The following is a 21632-nucleotide window of genomic DNA, read 5'->3' on the forward strand; positions in this document are numbered from 1 at the left end:
ACACTGTCCCCATCAATCACTCCCAGGACAGGTACAGCACGGGGTTAGATACAGAGTATAGCTCCCTCTACACTATCCCCATCAAACACTCCCGGGACAGGTACAGCATGGGGTTAGATACAGAGTAAAGCTGCCTCTGCACTGTCCCCATCAAACACTCCCAGGTCAGGTACAGCACGGGGTTAGATACAGAGTAAAGTTCCCACTACACTGTCCCCATCAAACATTCCCAGGACAGGTACAGAACAGGGTTAGATACAGAGTGAAGCTCCCTCCACACTGTCCCCATCAAACACTCCCAGGACAGGTACAGCATGGGGTTAGATACAGAGTAAAGCTCCCTCTACACTGTCCCCATCAAACACTCCCAGGACAGGTACAGCACGGGGTTAGATACAGAGTAAAGCTCCCTCTACACTGTCCCCATCAAACACTCCCAGGGCAGGTACAGCGCGGGGTTAGATACAGAGTAAAGCTCCCTCTACACTGTCCCCATCAAACACTCCCAGGACAGGTACAGCACCGGGTTAGATACAGAGTAAAGCTCCCTCTACACTGTCCCCATCAAACACTCCCAGGACAGGTACAGCACGGATTTAGATACAGGGTAAAGCTCCCTCTACACTGTCCCCATCAAACACTCCCAGGACAGGTACAGCACGGGGTTAGATACAGAGTAAAGCTCCCTCTACACTGTCCCCATCAAACACTCCCAGGACAGGTACAGCACGGGGTTAGATACAGAGTAAAGCTCCCTCTACACTGTCCCCATTGTCATGATATTCAAACATGCTGTAAATATCATGCACACACACATTTAGCTGCACTCAGGACACATTCATATTTATAACCACGGAGGCACATAATCTTGTAAAAAAGGGAGGATGTCATGATATTCATACATACATCATAACACATACGTAATGATAGACAGACCAACGGACCAATTAGCACACATAACATGACAGCCAATCACAGACAAGAGCAGACACAGTATAAGACAAGAAACACGACACTTCCTGGGCAGTCCAACAGGAGACGGCTCAGGGCCAGGACCTCATAGCAAGACACTCACACCGTCACAACGTGCTGAGTACCAAATCTGATGTATAAATAGTTAAATGGAATAAAACTGCGTTGTACCAATCGCAACCGTGTTGGTTCGTCTGTACCTCAGAGCACCCAACACCTCATGGTACCAGGAGTGAATCGATAACTACCGGCAAATCTGCCATCCTGAGCCATGGACACCCGCAACAAACCGCAGCCGTTGCAAGTCGCTGGGAACCTGGGCACCAATTGGAAGCTCTTCAAGCAGCGCTTCGAACTGTTCATGTGAGCCAACGAAAAACAGGGCGCCTCGGACGAAACAAAGATTGCCATGCACCTCACTACCGCAGGTCAGCAGGTCAGCACGCCATCAATGTATACAACTCCTTGGTGTTCGCGGAAGGCGAGAACCAATCCAAATATGACACGGTCCTCCTCAAGCTCGACAAGCACTTCAACGTTGAGGCCAACGAGAGCTTTGAGAGGTATATCTTTCAGCAGCGCCTGCAAGGTAAGGATGAGCTCTTTCAGTCCTTCCTGACGCACCTCCGCATACTCGCGCAGTCCTGCGGTTACGACACCACCTCAGAGTCCATGACCCGGGACCAGATCGTTTTTGGCGTTGCCTCCAGTGGCCTACGCCAGCAGCTTCTAAAAATAAAAGGCCTGACCTTAGCATCTGCAGTGGAGGCCTGTGTCCTGCATGAAAATGCGACCAGCCGCTATGCCCAATTTCAGGCGACCGAATCGGCGCGGAGGGGGTCCCACGCGATCGAATCGGCGAGCCAGGCCGCCCATGAGGCCGAACGCATCCAGGCAATCGAGTATCTCCCGGCCCGCGGCCCGGACGAGGGCGGCCGTTTCGCACGCTTTTTAAGGCCTCTCGCGTTTGTGCGCGCCAAAACCTACGGCAACACTGAGGGACTTGCTGCGCAGACGCGCCCGACGCAAGACCGAACTGCGCATGCGCAGTGGCGCAACGAACGCCATGACGTCACGACGTGCGGCAACTGTGGAGCTGCACATTTAAAAGGACAATGTCCTGCAAAAACCCGACAATGCCTACGCTGTGGCAAGATGGGCCACTACGCTGCCTACTGTCGAGCGGTTCAACCTGTGGATCTTCCACATCTCCGACAACCTCGCAGACACGTGCGGACCATCCAGCCTCCACATCACGACATCCAAACCGACGACACAGATGACCAAGACGCCTTCCGGGTTGCGGTCATTGATGGGAACCGAGACAACATCATCAATCCGGCCGATGAATGGAGTGCCACCCTGACGGTCAACCGATCGCCGATCACTTTCCGCCTGGACACTGGCGCCTCCGCCAACCTCATAGCATGGTCAGCCTTCTACGTCATAAAGGTCAGACCACCAATCCAGCCATCCCTGTGCAAGATGGTCGACTACAACGGGAACGTTATCCCGGCTATGGGATCCTGCCAGCTCCAGGTGACACACAGAACACACACGGCCACACTCTCGTTCGAGATAGTTGGCTCATCGAAGGACTCCCTGCTGGGCGCACAGGCATGCAAGGCTCTCCACCTCGTGCAACGAATCCCCTCTCTCTCTCCAGACGGCACGTCTGACTTCCCGGATGCAGAGTTCTCCGCACAGCTCCAATCGCTCCTCGCCCACAACCAGGAGGCATTCGAAGGCATGTGAACACTGCCATACACCTACCGAATTCGCCTCAAACCGGACGCCATCCCGGTCGTTCATGCACCTCGCAGGGTCCCAGCGCCACTCAAAGACCTCCTCAAGCTGCAGCTGCAGGATCTCCAGGACCAAGGGGTCCTATCCAGGGTCACGGAGCGCACGCCATGGGTCAGCTCCATGGTGTGTGTCAAGAAGCCCTCTGGCCAGCTCCGCATCTGTATTGACCCCAAAGACCTCAATAATAATATTATGAGGGAACACTACCCCATACCCAAACGGGAGGAGATCACCAGTGAAATGGCCCAGGCGAAGATATTCACAAAACTGGATGCTTCTAAAGGATTTTGGCAGATCCAACTGGACCCGTCCAGCCGAAAGCTGTGCACCTTCAACACCCCTTTCGGCAGATTCTGCTACAACCGGATGTTATTTGGCATCATCTCGGCATCCGAGGTCTTCCATAGAATCATGGAGCAGATGATGGAAGGCATTGAAGGGGTGCGCGTCTACGTGGACGATGTCATCATCTGGTCCACCACACCGCAGGAGCACATACATCGTCTCCAACGCGTTTTTGCCCGCATACGGGAAAACGGCCTGCGCCTCAACCGAGCCAAGTGCTCCTTTGGCCAGACCGAGTTGAAGTTCCTGGGGGACCATATCTCCCGGTCAGGGGTCCGTCCGGATGCAGACAAGGTGAGCGCCATCACAGCCATGCCGCAGCCGGCCGACAAGAAGGCTGTCCTACGCTTCCTAGGCATGGTCAACTTCCTGGGGAAGATCATTCCCAACCTTGCCTCCCACACGACGACTCTGCGCCACCTCGTCAGAAAATCCACAGAGTTCCAGCGGCAACACACACACCAGCTGGAATGGGAGGAGCTCAAACGCAAACTCACTACGGCACCAGTGTTGGCGTTTTTTGACACGTCTCGTGCCACCAAAATCTCAACTGATGCCAGCCAATCCGGCATTGGGGCAGTGCTCCTGCAGCGGGATGACACGGCATCCTGGGCCCCAGTGGCCTATGCATCGCGGGCCATGACCCTCACAGAGCAGCGCTACGCGCAAATCGAAAAAGAATGCCTGGGCTTGCTAACCGGTTTAGACAAGCTCCACGATTACGTCTATGGTCTTCCACGGTTCACGGTCGAAACTGACCACCGCCCCCTGGTCAGCATAATAAACAGGGACCTGAACGAGATGACCCCTCGCCTCCAGCGCATCCTACTTAAACTCAGGAGGTACGACTTCCAACTGGTCTACACTCCGGGGAAGGATCTCATCGTGGCGGATGCCCTATCCAGAGCAGAGAGCACGCCGCCAGATTCGGAGGGGTTCGTCTGTCAGGTCGAGGCACAGGTGGCCTTGACAGCGGCAAATCTGCCGGCTGACGACTCCAGTCTGGCCCGTACCCGCCGAGAGACAGCGGCCGACCCCCTTTTACAGCGAGTGATGCGCCACATGACGGGAGGATGGCTCAAAGGGCAGTGCCCGCAGTTCTACAATGTACGAGACGACCTAGCCATCATTGATGGTGTCCTTCTGAAGCTGGACCGGATTGTGATTCCACACAGCATGCGCCAGCTGATTCTTGAAGGCCATTTGGGGGTCGAGAAGTCGAGAAAGTCGGAGGGCCCGAGAGGCGGTATACTGGCCGGGCATCAGCGACGACATTGCCAACATGGTGCTCAACTGCCCCACCTGCCAAAGGTTTCACCTGGCGCAACCTCCTGAGACGCTTCTGCCCCATGAGCTGGTGACGTCCCCCTGGGCGAAGGTGGGTGTCGACCTATTTCACGCGCTCGGCAGGGACTATGTCATCATCGTTGACTACTTCTCAAACTACCCAGAAGTCATACGCCTGCACGATTTGGCATCGTCTGCTGTCATCAGGGCCTGCAAAGACACCTTCGCTCGCCACGGCATTCCGATGACTGTCATGTCGGACAATGGGCCCTGTTTTGCCAGCCAGGAATGGTCGTCCTTTGCGGCCTCGTATGGCTTCACACACGTGACGTCCAGCCCTCTGCATCCCCAGTCCAATGGGAAGGCGGAGAAGGGCGTTCACATTGTCAAGCGGCTCCTCTGCAAGGCTGCTGCTGCCGGGTCGGACTTCTACCTCGCCCTGCTGGCCTATCGCTCGGCCCCACTAGCCACTGGCCTCTCACCAGCACAGCTGCTGATGGGTCGCGCCCTCAGAACCACTGTGCCTTCCATCCTGGCACCAACAATAGACCATGCTCCGGTACTGCATAGGATGCAACTGCAGCGCGGTCGCCAGAAGAGATCGTACGACACACGGGCAACTGATCTTCCCTCCCTGGCCCCTGGAGACAACGTCTGCATCCACCTACCAGAAGGTGGCTGGTCAGCACCTGCCGAAGTTCTCCGACGCGTGGCTCCCCGCTCGTTCCTGGTTCGCATGCCGGATGGATCCGTGCATAGGCGCAATCGCCGAGCCCTTCGCTTACTTCCACGCTCGCAACGGAACCGTACACAGACGCCGTGTCCTCCACTGGTTCCTGATAGCGACTTCGTGGAGCTGCCATATACCATGCCCCTTCTGTCGCCGCCCGTGGCCAGGCCCGTTCCTCAGCCGGTGGTTCTCGACCCACCCTTGAGGCGATCAACCCGAATTCGTCGCCCACCTACCAGACTGGACTTATGAGGCTGTTCACACGTCAAACTTTTGCAACCACTGTTTTATAACATGTCACTGATTTATCGTTCCAGGCCTCGTTTGATCGTTCCAAATTTCCACGTTGTTCTTCTTTTGTTATGGTACAACCTCGTTAGCATGTCACACCTGACATCGCCCCTTGTATATAGTTAAGCCCCATGTACATGATGTAAATATCACGCACACACACACCTTTAGCTGCACTCAGGACACATTTATATTTATAACCACGTAGGCACATAATCTTGTAAAAAAGGGGGGATGTCATGATATTCAAACATAAGACCATAAGACCATAAGACATAGGAGTGGAAGTAAGGCCATTCGGCCCATCGAGTCCACTCCACCATTCAATCATGGCTGATTTCAACTCCATTTACCCGCTCTCTCTCCATAGCCCTTAATTCCTCGAGAAATCAAGAATTTATCAACTTCTGTCTTAAAGACACTCAACGTCCCGGCCTCCACCGCCCTCTGTGGCAATGAATTCCACAGACCCACCACTCTCTGGCTGAAGAAATTTCTCCTCATCTCTGTTCTAAAGTGACTCCCTTTTATTCTAAGGCTGTGCCCCCGGGACCTAGTCTCCCCTGCTAATGGAAACAACTTCCCTACATCCACCCTATCTAAGCCATTCATTATCTTGTAGGTTTCTATTAGATCTCCCCACAACCTCCTAAACTCCAATGAATATAATCCCAGGATCCTCAGACGTTCATCGTATGTTAGGCCTCCCATTCCAGGGATCATCCGTGTGAATCTCCGCTGGACCCGCTCCAGTGCCAGTATGTCCTTCCTGAGGTGTGGGGCCCAAAATTGCTCACAGTATTCTAAATGGGGCCTAACTAATGCTTTATAAAGCTTCAGAAGTACATCCCTGCTTTTATATTCCAAGCCTCTTGAGATGAATGACAACACTGCATTTGCTTTCTTAATTACGGACTCAACCTGCAAGTTTACCTTTAGAGAATCCTGGACTAGGACTCCCAAGTCCCTTTGCACTTCAGCATTATGAATTTTGTCACCGTTTAGAAAATAGTCCATGCCTCTATTCTTTTTTCCAAAGTGCAAGACATCGCAAAACACTCCCAGGACAGGTACAGCACGGGGTTAGGTACAGAGTAAAGCTCCCTCTACACTGTCCCCATCAAACACTCCCAGGACAGGTACAGCACGGGGTTAGATACAGAGTAAAGCTCCCTCTACACTGTCCCCATCAAACACTCCCAGGACAGGTACAGCACGGGGTTAGATACAGAGTAAAGCTCCCTCTACACTGTCCCCATCAAACACTCTCAGGACAGGTACAGCACGGGATTAGATACAGAGTAAAGCTTCCTCCACACTGTCCCCATCAAACACACTCAGGTCAGGTACAGCATGGGATTAGATACAGAGTAAAGCTCCCTCTACACTGTCCCCATCAGGCACTCCCAGGACAGGTACAGCACGGGGTTAGATACAGAGTAAAGCTCCCTCTACACTGTCCCCATCACACACTCCCAGGACAGGTACAGCACAGGGTTTGATACAGAGTAAAGCTCCCTCTACACTGTCCTCATCAGACACTCCCAGGACAGGTACAGCACGGGGTTCGATACAGAATAAAGCTCCCTCTACACTGTCCCCATCAAACAATCCCAGGACAATCCTCACTGACCAACGGTCGGTAGCCTTCATGTTCAATAATACACAGCAGGGCAAGATCAAGAATGACAAAATCTTGAGGTGGAGGATCGAGCTCTCCACCAATAACTATGAGATCTTGTATCGGCCGAGGAAGCTAAATGAGCCCCCTGATGCCCTATCCCGCGGTACATGTGCCAGCGCACAGGTGTACCGACTCCGGGCTCTCCACTATGCCACCTGGGGGTCACCCGGTTCTTCCATTTTATTAAGGCCCGCAATCTGCCCTACCCCATTGCGGAGGTCAGGGCGGTCACCAGGGACTGCCAGGTCTGTGCGGAGTGCAAACCGCACTTCTACCGGCCAGACCGAGCACACCTGGTGAAGGCCTCCCGCCCCTTTGAGCGCCTCAGCGTGGACTTCAAAGGGTCCCTCCCCTCCACCGACCACAACACGTATTTCCTGAACGTGATTGACGAGTACTCCCGGTTCCCTTTCGCCATCCCCTGCCCCGATATGACTTCTGCCACGGTAATTAAAGCCCTGCACAGCAACTTCACGCTGTTCGGTTTCCCCGCTTACGTCCACAGCGACCGGGGATCCTCTTTCATGAGCGATGAGCTGCGTCAGTTCCTGCTCAGCAAAGGCATCGCCTTGAGCAGGACGACCAGCTACAACCCCCGGGGAAACGGGCAGGTGGAGAGGGAGAACGGGACGGTCTGGAAAGCCGTCCTGCTGGCCCTACGGTCTAAAAATCCGATCGCTCCTCTGCACCGCCACTAACGAGACCCCTCACGAACGTCTCTTTGCCTTCCCCAGGAAGTCCACCTCCGGGGTCTCGCTCCCAACATGGCTGACACTTCCTGGACCCGTCCGTTTCCGGAAGCACGTGCGGAGCCATAAATCGGACCCCTTGATCGAAAAGGTCCACCTCTTACATACAAACCCGCAGTACGCCTACGTGGCACACCCCGACGGGCGCCAGGACACGGTCCCCCTCTGGGACCTGGCACCCGCTGGATCCCCACCCACAGCCCACCACCTGACCCCCCCCCCCCCCCGCCTCCGGTCACCCCTGAGCCACTCCCCCTCCCGCCAGCGCACCTCACCACAGCTCCCACCCCAGCAGGATCCGTCACCCACTCAGGGTGACGAAGACGAGGACAACACGCTCCCGGAGTCGCAGGTGACCAAGTCGGCGCCCACATCACCACCGGGACTGAGGCGATCACAGCGGAGAATCAAGGCCCCCGACAGACTGAACTTGTAATGTTTCCACCACCCCCGCCGGACTCTTTTTTAACAGGGGGTGAATGTGGTGAACACCACTAGTGGCATATTATATGTATTACGGCACTGCCCGTATATTAAGGGTGCAATGGTAAATCCCTGCCTGCTGGCTCCGCCCAGCAGCTGGCGTATAAAAGTGTGTGCTCTCCGGTGCTGCAGCCATTCTGGTTCCAGCTACAGGAGGCACAACATCTTTGCTCAATAAAGCCCCGATTGTTCCACCATTCTCGTCTCGTGGTAATTGATGGTGCATCAGACAGGTACAGCACGGGGTTAGATACAGAGTAAATCCCCCTCTACACTGTCCCCATCAAACACTCCCAGGACAGGTACAGCACGGGGTTAGATACAGAGTAAAGCTCCCTCTACACTGTCCCCATCAAACACTCCCAGGACAGGTACAGCACGGGGTTAGATACAGAGTAAAGCTCCCTCTGCACTGTCCCCATCAAACACTCCCAGGACAGGAACAGCACGGGGTTAGATACAGAGTAAAGCTCCCTCTACACTGTCCCCATCAAACACTCCCAGGACAGGTACAGCACGGGGTTAGATACAGAGTAAATCTCCCTCTACACTGTCCCCATCAAACACTCCCAGGACAGGTACAGCACGGGGTTAGATACAGAGTAAAGCTCCCTCTACACTGTCCCCATCAAACACTCCCAGGACAGGTACAGCACGGGGTTAGATACAGAGTAAAGCTCCCTCTACACTGTCCCCATCAAACACTCCCAGGACAGGCACAGCACGGGGTTAGATACAGAGTAAAGCTCCCTCTACACTGTCCCCATCAAACACTCCCAGGACAGGTACAGCACGGGGTTAGATACAGAGTAAATCCCCCTCTACACTATCCCCATCAAACACTCCCAGGACAGGTACAGCACGGGGTTAGATACAGAGTAAATCCCCCTCTACACTGCCCCGATCAAACACTCCCAGGACAGGTACAGCACGGGGTTAGATACAGAGTAAAGCTCCCTCTGCACTGTCCCCATCAAACACTCCCAGGACAGGAACAGCACGGGGTTAGATACAGAGTAAAGCTCCCTCTACACTGTCCCCATCAAACACTCCCAGGACAGGTACAGCACGGGGTTAGATACAGAGTAAATCTCCCTCTACACTGTCCCCATCAAACACTCCCAGGACAGGTACAGCACGGGGTTAGATACAGAGTAAAGCTCCCTCTACACTGTCCCCATCAAACACTCCCAGGACAGGTACAGCACGGGGTTAGATACAGAGTAAATCTCCCTCTACACTGTCCCCATCAAACACTCCCAGGACAGGTACAGCACGGGGTTAGATACAGAGTAAAGCTCCCTCTACACTGTCCCCATCAAACACTCCCAGGACAGGTACAGCACGGGGTTAGATACAGAGTAAAGCTCCCTCTACACTGTCCCCATCAAACACTCCCAGGACAGGCACAGCACGGGGTTAGATACAGAGTAAAGCTCCCTCTACACTGTCCCCATCAAACACTCCCAGGACAGGTACAGCACGGGGTTAGATACAGAGTAAATCCCCCTCTACACTATCCCCATCAAACACTCCCAGGACAGGTACAGCACGGGGTTAGATACAGAGTAAATCCCCCTCTACACTGCCCCGATCAAACACTCCCAGGACAGGTACAGCACGGGGTTAGATACAGAGTAAAGCTCCCTCTACACTGTCCCCATCAAACACTCCCAGGACAGGTACAGCACGGGGTTAGATACAGAGTAAAGCTCCCTCTACACTGTCCCCATCAAACACTCCCAGGACAGGTACAGCACGGGGTTAGATACAGAGTAAAGCTCCCTCTACACTGTCCCCATCAAACATTCCCAGGACAGGTACAGCACGGGGTTAGATACAGAGTAAAGCTCCCTCTGCACTGTCCCCATCAAACACTCCCAGGACAGGTACAACACGGGGTTAGATACAGAGTAAAGCTCCCTCTACACTGTCATCATCAAACACTCCCAGGACAGGTACAGCACGGGGTTAGATACACAGTAAAGCTCCCTCTGCACTGTCCCCATCAAACACTCCCAGGACAGGTACAACACGGGGTTAGATACAGAGTAAAGCTCCCTCTACACTGTCATCATCAAACACTCCCAGGACAGGTACAGCACGGGGTTAGATACAGAGTAAAGCTCCCTCGACACTGTCCCCATCAAACACTCCCAGGACAGGTACAGCACGGTGTTAGATACAGAGAAAAGCTCCCTCTACACTGTCCCCATCAAACACACCCAGGCCAGGTACAGCACGGGGTTAGATACAGAGTAAAGCTCCCTCGACACTGTCCCCATCAAACACTCCCAGGACAGGTACAGCACGGGGTTAGATACAGAGTAAATCCCCCTCTACACTGTCCCCATCAAACACTCCCAGGGCAGGTACAGCACGGGGTTAGATACAGAGTAAAGCTCCCTCGACACTGTCCCCATCAAACACTCCCAGGACAGGTACAGCACCGGGTTAGATACAGAGTAAAGCTCCCTCTATACTGTCCCCATCAAACACTCCCAGGACAGGTACAGCACGGGGTTAGATACAGAGTAAAGCTCCCTCTACACTGTCCCCATCAAACACTCCCAGGCCAGGTACAGCACGGGGTTAGATACAGAGTACAGCTCCCTCTACACTGTCCCCATCAAACACTCCCAGGACAGTTACAGCACGCGGTTAGATACAGAGTAAAGCTCCCTCTACACTGTCCCCATCAAACACTCCCAGGACAGGTACAGCACGGGGTTAGATACAGAGTAAAGCTCCCTCTACACTGTCACCATCAAACACTCCCAGGACAGGTACAGCACGGGGTTAGATACAGAGTAAAGCTCCCTCTACACTGTCACCATCAAACACTCCCAGGACAGGTACAGTGTGATGAACGGTTACTGCCTTATCATCATGTAAGGTGATGTCCCCTTTAAGACCAGGCTTGGAACCCTGGGGACTCCGCCTCTGGCTCCGCCCATCTGGGAGCCATACATAAAGGCCTGCCTCATGGTCTGTATAACAGTCAGCTCTCGTCCATATCTGTAGCATAGTTATTAGCCTAATAAAGCCTTCTGTGGTGTTGGGTGCTCTGGTGCACAGATGAGCCAACACAGTTGTATGTGGTACAACTCTATTTTATTATAACTCTTATAATACAGTTTGTTCTGGATACTCTGCACGTGCTGTCTCCCTGAGTGTGTTTGGTAACAGATGTGTCCTGGTTCTCCTCTGCAGCTAATACTGACCACCGGGGGTCGTGTCTGTGCTTTTATATCTTTCTGTCATTGGTTGTGGTGTTGTGTGTTCTGATTTGTCTGTTAGTGTGTCTATCATGATGTGTGTGTTTGAATATCATGACATCCCCCCTTTTTACAAAGATATGTGCCTACGTGGTTATAAATATAATTGTGTCGTGAGTGCATCGAAGAGTGTGCGGTTGTGTTGTGTACAGCGTGTGTTTATGACGTAACTATTTACATGGGGCGATGTCGGGTGCGTCACACTAACAAGGTTGTACCATAACAAAACTTGGATGCAAGAAAAAAAAAAAAAAAACTTGAACATTGGTCTGGTCAGACGATATCTGGAACAATAAACAACAACAGGTTATAATACAGAAGTGTTTGACTTTTTGAACGTATGAACCGCGTTATAAGTCCAGTCTAATGGGTGACCGCCTCAAGAATGGGCTGGTCCTCAAGCCGGTTCAGCTGTGGAGATTTGGGGTCACACTGGTTCACCTTGGACTGTTGGAGGTGATGCTGTTGCCGAAGTCTCTACTTTACCATTTGTTGTACTTCGTGCAGTGCTTGGTTTTTTCATTCGTGCAAATATAACATTCAACATCTTTGTTAGTGGTGCCTTGGCTGTGGTTTGGTTCTGGTGGCGATGGAAGGGGCATGATCCGTGGCATCTCCACGAAGTCATCCTTGGGAACCAGTGGAGGATCCAGCGTGTGCGTACGGTTCAGTTGCGAGCGTGGAAGGCGGCGCAAAGCTCGCTGATTGCGCCTACGCACCAATCCATCCGCCCTGCATGCCAGGAACAAGGTGGAGTCTTTTTCTTTTTATGTTTGTGGTGGACGGCATCTTGTAGCCGATGGGTCGTTGCCATCGAAGTAGCACCATCACTAATATCATGCAAGGCGATGACTGTGCCAGATGTGGAAGTTGGCCGAGACCGTGTACGCTGGTTCCGGCCACCTGCTGTGCCGGAAGGGCGACTCCGCAGAGAAACGTCGAAGCATGTCGCCTTGGAGAGAGAATTGTTGCTCGCATCAACGTCTGGCGATGGCGCGAATTGGTGTGTCCATCTTGGACCGCCGGTGCTGGTTGCCACTGCCGACCCAGTGGGACTGCCACGCGATCCATTCCCTGTCGCCGTGGCATCCGCCGTCACCCTGAGCGTGCCATCACCGAGGCCGCGACACCGCCCGTCCGGAGCAAGGTCTGGCGTGCGCGAATCAGAGTCGGCGCTTGGCTGCTCCCCATCTGGAGTCCGGTCTGCCTTCCGTCGATGCCCCCCGTCCGGAGTCCCAACAGGTTCACTGGAGGCAGCCGAGATTCCCTGAAGCTGCACTTCTGGAGTCGGAACATGCAGGAATGCACCAACCAGTGGAGAGGCTCGAGCCATCGAGGGTGGAAGCGGTGCGCTGCCACCGCAGTCGTCAGTGGTCCCACCGTGATCGTCGAGTGCCTCGGTACGCACTAGGCGAGGTCTGTCACCTTGCACCTTTTGCATGGGAAGTGGGATGCTGTCGTCACTCGTCTCACATCCCGTGGATAGATCCTCATTAGCAGCTTGCTGTTCACTAGGGTTGGGTAAATTGTCAGAGTTTTCATCTGGTGGTGCACACCATGTCGGTGGACTGTCATTGTCTTGCCGTTGTCCTTCATTTGGGCTTTTCTTCTTTGGAATTTTAAATCTTCCCCCAGACATTGCAGAACCTTGTTTATTACCCCCAAATTCTCCCATAGGTATGGTCTCGAATATAGGATCCAATGTTTCTATCGACATTGTACTATTTTCCAAAGAACATTCCGTTTCACTTTTCTTCTCAGGTGCCTCATATGTATCTTTGTCTAATGTACATGCCTTCATGGTCTCTGGGTCTGATTTTGCTGGGACTGGCATGGTCACAGTCTCTCTTTTACTGTTCTCAATTGCCCACATTATACTCCCCATACATAACTGCTTAATCACTGGGGTTAGTGTGGTACAATGGATAATCGGGTCGACCTTATCTGCATCTTCACCATTAGTGGAAAGCACACTTGGTTCACTTGAAACTGCTGTGGGTTTTAAATTCGTTATCTGGCTACTCGATGTCGGTGTCCTCAGGATTCTTGCTCCAATGTTCTGCTCAATAATCAGTGGAGCGTGTATAGGTTCAATGCAATTAATGTTCCCCTCAAGGTTTGAAGAGTCATTACTGACTAACTGCTGGTCTCCGAAGTTGGGATTTTGCGGTGTTGTGTTGAAGGGAGACATTTGTCCCTGCTGTAGATATGATTCAGGTTGTGTTATTTCCATTACCTGAGGATCAATGTCTTGTCCATTTTTTCGATCCGTACTAAAACACTGGCAATTCTCAGTCTGCTCCTTGCAAGTTAAACATTCAATTAATTTCGTTAGCAAATCCTCAGCATCCTTCTGTGGCCGTGCAGCATTATTAATCTCTGTTCGGCTATAATGATCCTGAAGGTCAGCGCATAAACCTTTTTTCTTCGGGCTTGGACGAGGCGATTCCTTTGGCTTGTCTTCAGTTGGGCTTGAACAGTCTTCAGCGCTGTGCCCTTCATTGTAGCATGAGAGACCGTCATGTTCATGCTGCTGTGTAGTGGAGCATGGTAGGCTGTTATAGCCTTCTTGCTGTTCACGTGAGCATGGCAGACTTGCATCGTCTGCCGCTGGTTGGTCAGGAGAGGTTGCTAGACCCTCATGGTCTTGTTCCTGCAAGGACTGCGCTCTGGAGTCTTGCGTTCCTTCCATCGTGGAGTCCGTCCACGAGCTCTCTGTGGAGGCTTGTGACACTGGAGTCACTTCTTGTTCGTGCAAGGACTGCGCTCTGGAGTCTTGCGTTGCTTCTATCGTGGAGGCTGTCCACGAGCTCTCTGTGGAGGCTTGTGACACTGGAGTCACTTCTTGTTCGTGCAAGGACTGCGCTCTGGAATCTTGCGTTGCTTCTATCGTGGAGGCTGTCCACGAGCTCTCTGTGGAGGCTTGTGACACTGGAGTCACTTCTTGTTCGTGCAAGGACTGCGCTCTGGAGTCTTGCGTTGCCTCTATCGTGGAGGCTGTCCACGAGCTCTCTGTGGAGGCTTGTGACACTGGAGTCACTTCTTGTTCGTGCAAGGACTGCGCTCTGGAATCTTGCGTTGCTTCTATCGTGGAGGCTGTCCACGAGCTCTCTGTGGAGGCTTGTGACACTGGAGTCACTTCTTGTTCGTGCAAGGACTGCGCTCTGGAGTCTTGCGTTGCCTCTATCGTGGAGGCTGTCCACGAGCTCTCTGTGGAGGCTTGTGACACTGGAGTCACTTCTTGTCCGTGCAAGGACTGCGCTCTGGAGTCTTGCATTTCTGCAATTGTGGAGTCTGTCCACGAGCTTGCTGTGGAAGCTTGTGACACTGGAGTCACTTCTGGTTCATGCGAGGACTGCACTCTGGAGTCTTGCATGTCTTCTTTCATAGAGTCGGGAACGTTGAGCGGGACGTGGACCACGCTCTGTGTGGCAGCAGGGCACTCTCCGTGTGCTTGCACCGCTCCCTGTCTGTTAATGTCAGGCTGCAGCATCATCCGGTACTGATAAGTTGGAACGTCATATCTGCTGGATTGAAGATCCTCAAATCCGAAAAATGAATCCGCATCTGCGTCGGATTCAATGTGGGGGCCGCCAATGTGCAACACGAAAGGTTCGTCCGAGTCATAGTCATATAGGACCACGGAGCTATCATTGGGCTCGCGAGGTCCGGAAACACTGTAAAGATCGTCATCGAAGTATTCGAGGTCGGAATCATCGGCTTGTGCGTAGGTAACTGCTTGTCGGAGGGTTCTTCGGAGGTCAAATTCATCTCCTGGGTCAATTTGCGGCACTGTGCTGTCATTCCAGGTGAGGGAAGGTTGTTTTACAGCTTTAACAGATTTTTGTTTTTTTGATTTGGGACGTTTCCCTTTTAAATTGGATTTGGGACATTTCCCTTTTAAATTGGTGCAGTCTGGGGCCTCTGACATCCTGACGCTCGGTATGTAGCACGTAGGAAGCGACTGCGCATGCTCAGATCGCTGTTCCTTTACCGATGGCCGTTTTCTTGACTGCGCATGCGCAGCATCTCGCGCATGCGCAAACGATACTCCCAGTTCTGCGCACTTCTCGCGCAACTGTGCTAGCGTGATACCTTTAGCAAGATGGCCGCCGACCTCGGCCCAGCCTTTTCTCAGGCCCGGGATTTCGGGCTCCGGGAATTCGGGCTCCGGGATCCCAGCCACGAGGTGAGTACTGCAGCTTTTCTTACCTTTAAGTGCCCATTGGATTGCGTATTCTTCACAGTACTTGGAGAATTTGTCCAGGACTGCCTGGTAATCGTACCTTTGCTGCCTCCTGAAGAACCTGAACCTTGTGAATATTGCTCTTGCCCTTGCACCGGCGATGGTGAGGAGAAATTCAATTTTTTCGCTATCATCCAGGTCTTGGAGTTCAGCTGCCACCAGGAACAACTCGAACATTTGCCGGAATCGCCGCCAGTTTTCGTGGAGGTCGCCGTGGCACTGGAGCGCCTGCGGAACCGGGAGCTCGTACATCATGCCTGGGCACTGCTGGTTGTCTGTGTACACTGAGGTATGCCGGCAGGTATCGATCCACTCCTGTACCATGTGGTGTTGGGTGCTCTGGTGCACAGATGAGCCAACACAGTTGTATGTGGTACAACTCTATTTTATTATAACTCTTATAATACAGTTCGTTCTGGATACTCTGCACGTGCTGTCTCCCTGAGTGTGTTTGGCAATAGATGTGTCCTGGTTCTCCTCTGCAGCTAATACTGACCACCGGGGGTCGTGTCTGTGCTTTTATATCTTTCTGTCATTGGTTGTGGTGTTGTGTGTTCTGATTTGTCTGTTGGTGTGTCTATCATGATGTGTGTGTTTGAATATCATGACACCTTCTTTACAGTTTAATCTCTAAGCATCATTATTGAGGGTACCTCATACAGCATGGGGTTAGATACAGAGTAAAGCTTCCTCTACACTGTCCCCATCAAACACTCCCAGGACAGGTACAGCACGGGGTTAGATACAGAGTCAAGCTCCCTCTACACTGTCCCCATCAAACACTCCCAGGACAGGTACAGCACGGGGTTAGATACAGAGTAAAGCTCCCTCTACACTGTCACCATCAAACACTCCCAGGACAGGTACAGCACGGGGTTAGATACAGAGTAAAGCTCCCTCTACACTGTCACCATGAAACACTCCCAGGACAGGTACAGTGTGATGAACGGTTACTGCCTTATCATCATGTAAGATGATGTCCCCTTTGAGACCAGGCTTGGAACCATGGGGACTCCGCCTCTGGCTCCGCCCATCTGGGAGCCATACATAAAGGCCTGCCTCATGGTCTGTATAGCAGTCAGCTCTCGTCCATATCTGTAGCATAGTTATTAGCCTAATAAAGCTTTCTTTACAGTTTAATCTCTAAGCATCATTATTGAGGGTACCTCAATTTATTAGGCTAAACTAGATTCAGGATGGACGCAGGCCTAAAACCAGAGAAGCTCAATCTGGAAGCACGAACGCCGGAGGCAAAGGAAATTTTTAAATACTGGCTGCGGTGCTTCGAGGCCTACCTGGACTCCGCAGAGACTCCCATCCTGGGGCCACGCAAGCTGCGTCTACTCCACGCCCGGGTGAGTCACAGAATCTCCGCCACGCTCGAAAAGGCGACGATTTATGAGGAAGCGATTGAGTTGCTCCGCAAGCGGTTTGTCAAACCCGTCAATGAGGTGCACGCCCGACATCTGCTCTCTACCTGCCGGCAGCGCTCGGGGGAATCGCTCGACGAGTTTGTTGAGAAACTCACCGCGCTGGCCAGGGACTGTGACCATCAGGATGCGACAGGGGAAGTCCATATGAACCTGCACATCAGAGATTCTTTCGTGTCCGGCATCCGTTCGACCTACATCCGGCAGTGACTGCTCGAAAACGGGGCAAAAGACCTCCAGGAGACGCTAACGCTCGCCTCCTCGCTGGAGGTTGCCCGACACAACTTGAGTACGTACCCCACGGACTCTGCCAGCCCCCCCCGGACTTCCTCAGACTCGCCCGTATTACAGGCCTGTGCCACGCGGCAACCCGCTCACCATGGGGGCACACCTTGCTACTTCTGCGGGCAGGGCCAGCACCCACGCCCACGCTGCCCAGCCCGCTCCGCGATCTGCAGCGACTGCGGGAAGAAAGGGCACTTTGCGAGGGTCTGCCTGGCCAGACCCAGGGGCCAGAAAAACAAAGAACAGCCGGCCCGAAAATCAGGCTCTCAGGCCCGCAGGCCTCGCAATGCTGCTGCGCACCGACCCGACACGTCCTCTTCTGACGCGTCATCAGCCTCGTGCGAATCATGGGAGCGGCCATCTTCTCGACCCGACACGTGCGACCAACGGCAGCGGCCATTTTACGACTTCGACTACCCGCGACTGGGTGCGATCACCCTCGATCAAACTCGGCCAAAACACCTGCAGAACTCCATGATGCAGGTCCAGGTCAACGGGCACGACACTGCATGCCTCTTCGACTCCGGGAGCACGGAGAGCTTTATCCACCCTGAAACAGTAAGGCGCTGCTCCCTACGCACCCATCCCACATCCCAAACCATAGCCCTCACATCTGGGTCCCACTCGGTACAAATCACGGGGTACTGTATCGCGGATCTCTCGATCCAGGGTGCCAAATACACCCGTTTCAAATTTTATATCCTCCCTCACCTCTGTGCCCCCTGCTGCTCGGACTGGATTTCCAGTGCAGCCACCGAAGCCTGACACTGAAGTTCGGCGGACCCTTGCCCCCCCCTCACGGTGTGCTGCCTTGCGACACTGAAAGTCGCACCCCCCTCGCTATTCGCTAACCTCACTCCCGACTGTAAGCCCGTCGCCACGAGGAGCCGGCGCTACAGTGCCCAAGATATGGCTTTTATCAAGTCAGAGGTCCAGCGTTTACTGGGAGAGGGGGTCATCGAGGCTAGCAACAGCCCTTGGAGAGCGCAAGTGGTGGTAGTCCGGTCCGGGGAGAAGAAACGGATGGTCGTGGATTATAGCCAGACCATAAACCGATTCACGCAGCTTGATGCGTACCCCCTTCCTCGCATCGCGGAAATGGTAAATTGGATCGCCCAATACCGAGTCTTTTCCACGGTCGACCTCAAATCTACCTACCACCAGCTCCCCATCCGACCAAAAGACCGCCCCTATACTGCCTTCGAAGCAGCCGGCCGGCTCTTCCACTTCCTCAGGGTCCCCTTTGGTGTCACAAATGGGGTCTCCGTCTTTCAAAGGGCGATGGACCAAATGGTGGACCAGTACGGTTTGCGGGCTACATACCCGTACTTGGACAATGTCACCATCTGCGGCCATGATCAGCAGGACCATGACGCTAACCTCAAAAAGTTCCTCCAGACCGCCCGAGCCCTTAACCTGACCTATAACGAGGGCAAATGCGTTTTCCACACCACCCGGCTGGCCATCCTCGGCTATGTCGTGGAAGACGGGGTCCTAGGTCCCGACCCCGACCGCATGCGCCCCCTTAAGGAACTCCCTCTCCCCCGCAGCCTCAAGGCCCTCAAACGGTGCTTGGGGCTTTTCTCCTATTACGCCAGTGGGTCCCCAAGTATGCGGACAAAGCCCGCCCACTCCTAAAGACCACCACTTTTCCCCTCTCGGCTGAGGCTCAATTGGCCTTCAACCGCATCAAGGCCGACATCATCAAGGCCGCCATGCACGCGGTGGATGAAACCATCCCTTTCCAGGTAGAGAGCGATGCATCAGACATCGCCCTGGCTGCTACCCTCAATCAAGGAGGCAGACCAGTAGCGTTCTTCTCCCGAACCCTCACCGCCTCTGAGGTTCGACACTGCAGTCGAAAAGGAGGCACAAGCCATTGTGGAGGCTGTGCGGTGCTGGAGGCACTACCTCACCGGTAGGAGGTTTACCCTCGTCACCGACCAACGGTCGGTCGCCTATATGTTCGATAACACGCAACGGGGCAAAATAAAAAACGATAAAATTTTGAGGTGGAGGATCGAACTCTCCACCTACTCGTACGATATCAAGTATCGTTCAGGGGAGCTCAACGAGCCCCCAGATGCCCTGTCCCGCGGCACATGCGCAAACGCGCAGGAGGACCGCCTGCAAGCCATCCACAATGACCTCTGCCACCCGGGGGTTACCCGGCTCGTCCATTTCATCAAGTCCCGCAACCTACCTTACTCAACCAAGGAGGTCAAGGCCATGGTCAGGGCCTACCAGGTCTGTGCGGAGTGCAAACCGCACTTCTATCGGCCAGACAAGGTTCGGCTCGTGAAGGCCTCGGGCCCCTTTGAGCGACTGAGCGTGGACTTCAAGGGGCCCCTCCCGTCCACCAACCGTTATGCCTACTTCCTCACTGTGATCGATGAGTTCTCCCGTTTCCCATTCGCCATTCCCTGCACTGACATGACCTCAGCCACGGTGATTAAGGCACTGCACAGCATCTTCACCCTGTTCGGTTTCCCTGCTTATACCCACAGCGACCGGGGTACATCGTTCATGAGCGATGAACTGCGTCAGTATCTGCTCAGCAAAGGCATCGCCTCGAGCAGAACAACCAGCTATAACCCACGGGGAAACGGGCAGGTGGAGAGGGAGAACGCGACCGTGTGGAAGGCTGTCCTTCTGGCCCTGCGGTCGAGAAATCTCCCAACCACCCGCTGGCAGGAGGTCCTACCCGATGGCCTACACTCTATTAGGTCACTCCTCTGCACGGCCACAAATGAGACCCCTCATGAGCGATTGTTTCGCTTCCCCAGGAAGTCTACCTCCGGGGTCTCGCTTCCACCTTGGCTGACGGCTCCGGGACCTGTTCTTCTCCGGAGGCACGCGAGGAGCCATAAAACGGACCCCCTAGTTGAAAAGGTCCGACTGCTCCACGCCAACCCCAGTTACGCCTACGTGGAGTACTCCGACGGCAGGCAAGATACGGTTTCCCTCCGGGATCTGGCGCCCGCTGGATCCTCCACCACAGACGCCCCTTCCCGCGCCGCTCCCCTGCAGGACCCGTCGCCCCCTACAACACACCCCCTTCCGGCCCTACCACCCGTTGGTGAGCTCCTACCGTGCGCCCCCCCTTGCGCCCCCCCTTTACACACCCCGCCGGCGCCGGCTCCGCTACCCCCGGCCCTGCCTAGTTCCTCTGCCCCGACCCGGACCGAAGCTCCGACCGCTGTGCTCCCGGATGTGCCCTCAACCGGGACGTCCGTGCCCGCCGCACCACCGCCCGAACTGAGGAGATCGAGGAGGACGATCCGGCCGCCGAGACGGATGGACCTATGATGGCACTTCACCCCCGCCGGACTCCTTTTTAAACAGGGGGTGAATGTGATGAACGGTTACTGCCTTATCATCATGTAAGGTGATGTCCCCTTTAAGACCAGGCTTGGAACCCTGGGGACTCCGCCTCTGGCTCCGCCCATCTGGGAGCCATACATAAAGGCCTGCCTCATGGTCTGTATAGCAGTCAGCTCTCGTCCAAATCTCTAGCATAGTTATTAGCCTAATAAAGCCTTCTTTACAGTTTAATCTCTAAGCATCATTATTGAGGGTACCTCATACAGCATGGGGTTAGATACAGAGTAAAGCTTCCTCTACACTGTCCCCATCAAACACTCCCAGGACAGGTACAGCACGGGGTTAGATACAGAGTAAAGCTTCCTCTACACTGTCCCCATCAAACACTCCCAGGACAGGTACAGCACGGGGTTAGATACAGAGTAAAGCTTCCTCTGCACTGTCCCCATTAAACACTCCCAGGACAGGTACAGCACGGGGTTAGATACAGACTAAAGCTCCCTCCACACTGTCCGCATCAAACACTCCCAGGACAGGTACAGCACGGGGTTAGATACAGAGTAAAGCTCCCTCTACACTGTCCCCATCAAACACTCCCAGGACAGGTACAGCACCGGGTTAGATACAGAGTAAAGCTCCCTCTACACTGTCCCCATCAAACACTCCCAGGACAGGTACAGCACGGGGTTAGATACAGAGTAAAGCTCCCTCTACACTGTCCC

At 53.8% G+C, this 21632-nt stretch overlaps 1 protein-coding gene across 4 annotated transcripts in view; it reads left to right on the forward strand.

Moving 5' to 3' along the window:
• LOC140410124 (uncharacterized) overlaps positions 1 to 21632 on the forward strand; it is a 187877-nt gene that overhangs the window by 45911 nt on the left and 120334 nt on the right. The gene's annotated exons all lie outside the window — the stretch shown is intronic.

The sequence above is a fragment of the Scyliorhinus torazame genome, chromosome 4 (assembly GCF_047496885.1).
Source record: "Scyliorhinus torazame isolate Kashiwa2021f chromosome 4, sScyTor2.1, whole genome shotgun sequence".
NCBI lineage: Eukaryota > Metazoa > Chordata > Chondrichthyes > Carcharhiniformes > Scyliorhinidae > Scyliorhinus > Scyliorhinus torazame.